Genomic DNA, 7,915 nt, shown 5'->3' with positions numbered 1-7,915 from the left:
ACTGCAGGTCACCGCCACCTCTGCCACAGCTGCTCCGGGGGCTGTTTGGAGGAGCTGCTGTTCAGCATTTGGTCGAGGAGAGACTGTGCAAGAGGGCAGGAAAACAGGAATGGGTGGCAGCAGCCGCTAACAAAGAAGAAAACCAGGAGCAAAGAGGGAGCGTGGATGTCCTTGCGCATGTGTGTACAGATGCCTGTCAGAGTGCACAGAGTGTGTGCGCTGCGCGTGAGCATCATGGAACAACACTGTGATAAAATCCCCACTGTCATTAGCAGAAAAGCACTCAACATGCTGGACCAGATCTCTGCTGCATGTAGCTAACACTGGACATAGCAGAGTGGGGGCAGGGGCCTGGCAGGGAGCCACTTTCTCCGCCCTCATTCTGCCCTGGCCCTGAAGCAGTTTCACATAGCCTGCTATAAACCATGCCACCTGGCAATGGTCACCTCGCTACCATGTGCTAGATGGGGCTTGCCAGAGTGCTCAGTGCTCCAACCACGCACTCTGCCTGCGCCTCCCAGACACACACCTCCACATCCTCAATACGCGCTGGGCCAGAGGGAGATAGTTGCGGGAGCTGGCTCCAGGCCTGTCAGGGACTCCCCTTCACTGGAAGTATCCCCAGCTGGGGACTTAGGAGAGGTTTCCGCTCCCTCTGTGCCGCCTGAGAATCTGGACCACTATGTACCTCCTGTATCTAACTATTTATTATTTTATGCTACCCAAAAGTGTGGTAGGTGTTTCCAGAAGACATAGTCCCTGCCCTGCCCTGAAGAACTTACAATTTGAAGCCTTGGTCCTGCAAGCTGAACCACCTGGGCCAAACACTGAAAACTATTGACTTCAATGATGTTCACAGCCATGAACCAGCTTGCTTGATCAGGGCCTACATTGTAGATGTGACACAGCAAGCAAGGCTGGAGTGGGGTGAGGAAAGATGGAGGATTACAGCAATACAGCAGGGTGGATACTCAGGACTGTCATGTGCACATTGTGGGCAATTCTGTTTAGTTACTTCTAGATCTAGACAGAAGTAGAGCTAGAAGTTAGTGACTATTATTGACTAATTTTTCATAGGCATCACATGTTTTCAGGAGGGAGATGAGTGAAGAGAAAGATAGAGTTTCAGCAAACCAGCACAGGCAGGGCAGTGTGAAAAAGGCAATGAGACACTTATGGGAGAAACAGATCAACAAGGCAGCAAGGCTGTATCATGGGCAGAGCTAATGGGGTAGACGTTGATGCAATGGGAGACCCAGCAACAAATCCTCTGCTGGTGTAAACTATTAATACACCAGCCATGACAATTTACACCAACTGAAGATCTGCCTGCAGGTTGGGTAAATGGGAAGGAAGCAAGTGATGTAGGGTCTAGAAGGCAAGGACATTAAGTTTAAATGTGACGGAGGATCGGGAGCCAGGGGAGATAGTAAACGATGGGGATGTCGTGGTCAGATTGACAGGCCAGGACAATCATGTTAGCAGCAGCTTTGTGGATAGGAGCAAAATTAGTAGGGGAGGTTTGTGTTACTGTTCTTCATCCATCACCAGGATGTCTGAGCTCTGACTCCCAGTCATAAAAATCTTCTATTTGTGGAGAATAGGGCCAAGGAAAGAAAACAAAAAGACCATATGGACTAATCTCACTCTTTCCTCAACAATTTTGTGGATTACCTCCCCAATCCAAACTAATTAAATATAAACATTTGGGTATGATTATTAATTATTAAGGGGTATTGCAGTAGCAACTAGAAGCCCCAGTCAGGGACCATATCCACATTGTACTGACTGGCAAATACTATATGCTGTGAATCCGACTAGTGTGATTACTTATAAAACACTTGCAGTCCATCTGCAGTACATGTCATGTGGCAGTTTCTTTACATAGGGTGAGGATGGCGGAGGGGGAGTCAGCAAAGAAAAATTTCACTTTAGAATTTAGAAGCATTTACTTTCTTCCCACTGCTCTTCATCTATCTCCTCTCTTCCCTGGGTGTAATTTTCTTCTCTGCTAGATGTGGTGCTGAATATTAATGAAACAATACTTGGTTCAAGCCCAGAGGACGCTGTTCATATTTGCAGGGGAGCATGTGAAGGGGACTGATAATTTTGGCAGATCCAATAACCCTACTAACTAAGGGATGTTTTTATGTTACTTGCAGCAGAAAGCTGATTCCAGCCATTGCCTAGTATTATCTGATAATGTCCCTGCTTAAAGAGCAAAAATATCCTGCATCCTCTCCCTGTTTATACACTGAACAGGTGACTAGGCTATGTTGTTTATATGATTTAATTCCCTTCTGCTAATGGTACAGCAGAACCTAACTCAACTTGTCAATTGCTTACACATCAGTATTATCTCCACGTACTGTATTAGTAGGATTAGATGCTTAACTACCATGATGTTGCTCACATGAGCAAAGCTAAACTGATCTTCAAATATAAAATCAGGAAGGAATTTTCTGCAGGGCATATGGGAAAGAATGTCAGGATTTCTACTGAATTTTCTTTATTAATATAATTATTATTAGCCTTCCTCTGCAGCTCTGAGTATGGGATTGTTCACTAGGATCGAGGGGTGGAAGCATTTCCCACATGTTCAATTTCCTGCCTTTACAAGGGGATGTGTCTTGAAGGAATTCTCTTCACTCTGTTGTCTTTGATAATAAATATTTTGCTTTCTCCTGTTATAAACATAGCTGCAGTTCTAGTGCCCTCTGTTGTCCCACTTAATCAAAAATATGAGCAGGGCAGCTGCCAAGAAAATGCATTGCATATATAGAAGAGTTCTGTGAAACCCCTGAAACAAGTGTTGCTGCAACTTGCCCAAGCTTTCAACAAACCTTTGCCATTTCTGAAGGGCAGAACACTACGTGTGAAAACATAGTTCAAGCTTAATAGAAAGCCTGTGTGAATTATTCTGTGTCCGTGTATTATCTTCCTAATCACAGGAAGCAAGGTGGGGAGGTACATGGAGCAGTAGGTTAACATCAGCTTTTCTTCTATCCCCTCTTCGACCATCACTGGAAACCTTTACTTAATACACAAAGGCCTGATCTTCACACGCATCTTGCACTGGTATAACTATTTCAGTTAGGGGTGAGTTTTTTTAGCAATATAATTTTTCAGAGAGTTTAAGACCAGAAGGGTCTACTAGATCATCTAATCTGACCTCATTTATATTCCAGGCAATTAAATTTCACCCAGCTTCCCCTGTTTAAAGCCCAATAAATTGTGTTTGACTATAGCATATCTTATGTACATGTCACAAGTCTTACTCCATCACCCAGGCAGCATGGCCCTCGTGGTGGAACCACCGCCATGGACACAGTTATACTGCTATAAAGATGCTTTATAATACTTATTCCCCTTCCCATACAGAAGTAGCTATACAGGAAAAAGTACCTTGATAAGCAGTATAACTGTTCCCACTCTTGGGGTGGAGGGGTGTACTGCTTTAACTATACTAGTTAAGGTCATGCACCTTTTTTGTGTAGACAATCCCTGAGTCTTAAAAATGACCTGCAATGATTTTTGTTTTAAACATGGGCATGTGCCTTTCTGTGCTTCTTTATAAAGGGACCTGGAGGGTTGGTTACTGCTGCTTGATCTCTTAGAAATATCATGAATATAAAGGCTTCCTTTTTCCAAAATGTTAATCAGATATTGGAGTTAAGCAGGTGCTAACAGAAATACCCGACCATCTGACTAAAACTCCTTTCCCTTTCTAGTGCGTAGCTTTCAGTCTCAGGGCTCTTGTGATGTCATCATTTCACTTGTGCTCCATTTATCATAGAATCTTCCAGCCTAGAAAGGACCTGAATTTCTAATGTAAAAGACAGACAGACAGACCGACCAAAAAAAAGCTTAGTCCTCTTTATATACCCTAAAGAAGTCAAAAAAATCACAAGCCCAATATTTTTCTTGTTTTGCAGGTCAACTTTAAAGCAAAGAACTAGCACTGTACCTTTATTTTATACCTCCCTCAAGGGTGTTTGCATAGAGCTGACTTAATATTCAAGTCTGATTGCAATGGAAATGACAATGACAGTCTCACTCTAGTTCCCACAATGGACCTTGAAGCTTGTGGGACTAAGAAGCAGCTGGGGAGTACACTGAGTTGCCTCTTCTACAGAGAGGTCCTTTACCTCCACGACTACTCCCACGCTCCGTTTGGACAGCATGGCTGTCATGGTGCATATGTAAATAAACCCCACTTCTGGTATACTGCTCCCTAGCCAAAGCTCTCCCGTCACCCCAAAAACCCTCAGCAAAGGCAGGGGGGAAATGATGCCACAGGGATGCCTGACACCCGTCTTTCACCAGGAGACCCAGGACGAGATCCATTGATGGAAAGGACTATCCATGTGCTGATCCCAGGGGGATAAAATAAAATAAAATTGTAAGAATGATTTGCACTTATAGAGCACTTTGCGGGAAAGGACCTCAGTGATTTACAAACATTAATGAAATAAGCCTCCTGAAACTCATGTGAGGTAGATAGAATAAGCTTCCCCCATTTACAGATGGGGAATTAGAGGTACAGAAAGGTTAAGTGACTTGCCCAAGGTCACACAGCAGAGCAGTGTCAGAGCTGGGAATAGAACCCTGAGCTCCTTGCTCTCCCCACCTATGTTGCAATCATTAAAATATACTGACATCTCCAAAATACAGCCACAGTTGTGATATACTACATTACTCTGTCAGGTGACCTAGCGGTGACACTGATTCCTTCAAATATACATTTGTCCTACTGTGATTCTTCCATTAGATTAATACTCTACCAAATTAAAAATAAAAACTATATTAACTATTAGGAGGAAAAAAGTAGCAGCTGGAGGCCCTAGCTCCTGAGATTGGGACTCAATTATGCTAGGTACTGTACAAGCACACAATAAGGGTCAGGCACTGCCCTGGAGCTTACACTCCAAATAGAAATGCTAGACAAAGTAACTGGACAAAGGGTGTGGGTGTGTGTGTGTGCGTGCACGAGTATATATATATATAGATAGATAGAGAGAGAGAGCACGAGCAATTGCACATGGGCAAGACAAGCAAGGCCAGGTTTAGGATAAACAAAATAAAAAACAAAACTAGGTAAATGGTCTTGATCCACCCAGTGGCTTCTGACTCAGCAGTGTTCAGCTTGGGAAGACCTCCAAGGAACCCAGCACAAAGAGCAACCATCCGGCATGTGCACAGCATCCTCCACAGCCCCACTGATGCAATGTGTGCAGTGCTGGATGTCCCAAGCATAGTTGGTGTTGGGACAGCGACCTGCACCACACCTGAAACTGTTAAGCTGGTTCCAGAGGCAGCACAGAAGCTCAAAGTCAGGTAGTCTTTCTATTGGCCTGCTGACGTGGGAGTTTTGGGTAGTGGCAGAGGCCCTCTGCCAGTGAGCTGCTGTTTAATCTGCTGGATGGAGAATGTGCAGCACTGTCCAGATAGGATTTCTGCTACGTAGCCAGTGGCAGGGCGCCTTTCACCTACTCCTGAACAGTGGCAAGCGTGGCATTTGCTGGACCTTAGTGATGAGTTTGTTGGCCATTTCTGTTGCCAGATGTTAGGTGGAGGAATATTGGGCAGGGCTGGAACCTTTGCGAGTTTTGTTATGGGAGAAACGATGATTATCTCCATTTTAATAGTTGGGAGCAGTTGCACAGAGAGAATAAGTGACGTGCCCAAGACCACACAGGACATCTGGCAGAGCTGGGAATCTGGCACCAAAACACAAGGACATTTGATCCACTGAAAAGCAGGAGGGGTGGAGTTGTCACCACCTCCCACATTCCTTTGTGCCGGTTCTTAAATTGGCATTTTACATTTTATTTTTTTAGGGGGTGTCACAGAGGCTAGCTCTTGCAGGGGAGTCAGGGACCAGCCTACCTCAGACAGTCTCCTCTAGGGGAGCACAAGCCAACTCAGACACACCTGGATTCTGGAAGTAATTAAATCCTGAGGTGGCTGGTTGGCAGTTAATTAGCCTGATAAAGGATTACCAGTGCCCAGCTGAGGCGGTTCCCAGAGACAAGAAGCTCTTGAGGGAAGGAGCTTATCAAAGGAAAGGGCCCGCAGTGTACTCTGAAGCCCTGCCCCACAACATGCTATAAAAAACTCCACAGCCCAGCTGTCAAGCTTCCTTCCCCACTCTGAACTCTAGGGTACAGATGTAGGGATCCACAAGAAAGATGCCCTAAACTTATTTTTACTAGATTAGGTGAAAAACTTCCCCAAGATACAAACTTTGCCTTGTCCTTGAACAGTATGCTGCCACCACCAAGCGTTTTAAACAAAGAACAGGGAAAGAGACCACTTGGAGACGTCTTCCCCCAAAATGGCCCCCCAAACCCTACACACACCCCCTTTCCTGCAGAAGGCTTGATGAGAATCCTCACCAATTGGTACAGGTGAACACAGACCCAAACCCTTGGACCAGGTTCTTAAAAGAAGAATTTTAATTAAAGAAAAAGGTAAAAGAATCATCTCTGTAAAATCAGGATGGTAAATACCTTAAGGGGTAATCAGATTCAAAACATAGAGAATCCCTCTAGGCAAAACCTTAAGTTACAAAAAGACTCAAAAACAGGAATATACATTCCCTCCAGCACAGCTTATTTTACAAACCATTAAACAAAAGAAAATCTAACGCATTTTCTAGCTAGATTACTTACTAACTTTACAGGAGTTGTAAGGCTGCATTCCTGATCTGTTCCCAGCAAAAGCATCACACAGACAGACAGACCCTTTGTTCCCCAACCCCCTCCAGCTTTGAAAGTATCTTGTCCCCTCATTGGTCATTTTGGGTCAGGTGCCAGCGAGGTTATCTTAGCTTCTTAACCCTTTACAGGTGAAAGGGTTCTGCCTCTGGCCAGGAGGGATTTTATAGCACCGTATACAGAAAGGTGGTTCCCCTTCCCTTTATATTTATGACACCAGCTGTGCCACAACAACTGGTTTTCTGCATATAAAAGCCAGGGCCAGTGTTGGGGGGAGCAAGTAGGGCAATTGCCTGTGGCCCCATGCCACAGGGGGCCCTGTTAAGCTAAATTGTTCGGGCTCAGGCTTCAGCCCCACAGTGCTTGGGCTTTGGCTTTCTGCCCTGAGCCCCAGCGAGTCTAAAACCTGCCCTGCTTGGTGGATCCCTCATTGAGAGCCACTGCTCTGAGTGACAGGGAACTCCCAAACAGTGACAGGAAGCCTCACCTGTCAGAAACTAGATGCTGCCCCATAGAAGAGCAGCTGGTGACAGATCTCTGCCCAGCCCTGGCTCCAGGGAAAGATTTTTTAATTGTAAGAGACCCTACTACAGGGAAAGGACCTGAGCTGAAGGGAAGTGGTGGACCCAGATGAGAATGGATAAAGTGAGACTGACTCAGTCTCCCAGTTAAGGTGCTGGGGTGAAGGCTTTCTTTTCATTGGACCTTTAGTTAATAAGCTAGACCGTTCAGAAGGAGTATTGTTCCTTATGTAAAAAATCTTAATTTATAGATGACATTGGGGGAAACTGAGGAAGCGAGCACCTATAGCATCACACTTGGCCAGAAGGGAGTGCTATAGGACAGATACACCGTGTGATGGGGGATGTTAAGGAACAAAGACTTTCCATCTTATGTAATAACTGCCTGGAGGGTGCCTGGCCCTTCTTTTCCCAAAGATTAAAATGTTCAACCAGAGAGCAAAGCTGGCAAGCTAGGAAGTTTAGCACTGTAAAATGATACTGCTTAATACCTCAGGCCATATTTCTGAGCAGGTACTGATCCTCAGCCAGAGATGCCAAGGTGCCATCAGCTCACAGCACGATAAATGACAGAACTAGGACATGGCAAATGGCACTTTTAAAGCCGCCAGCAGAATGATAGCTTGGTGGATGCTTTGCATTAAAAACAGGGAGTCACGTGCTATATTCTTAGAG

Source organism: Chelonia mydas, chromosome 2, assembly GCF_015237465.2.
Source record: "Chelonia mydas isolate rCheMyd1 chromosome 2, rCheMyd1.pri.v2, whole genome shotgun sequence".
Classification (NCBI taxonomy): domain Eukaryota; kingdom Metazoa; phylum Chordata; order Testudines; family Cheloniidae; genus Chelonia; species Chelonia mydas.
Note: the sequence above shows the minus strand (reverse complement) of the source record.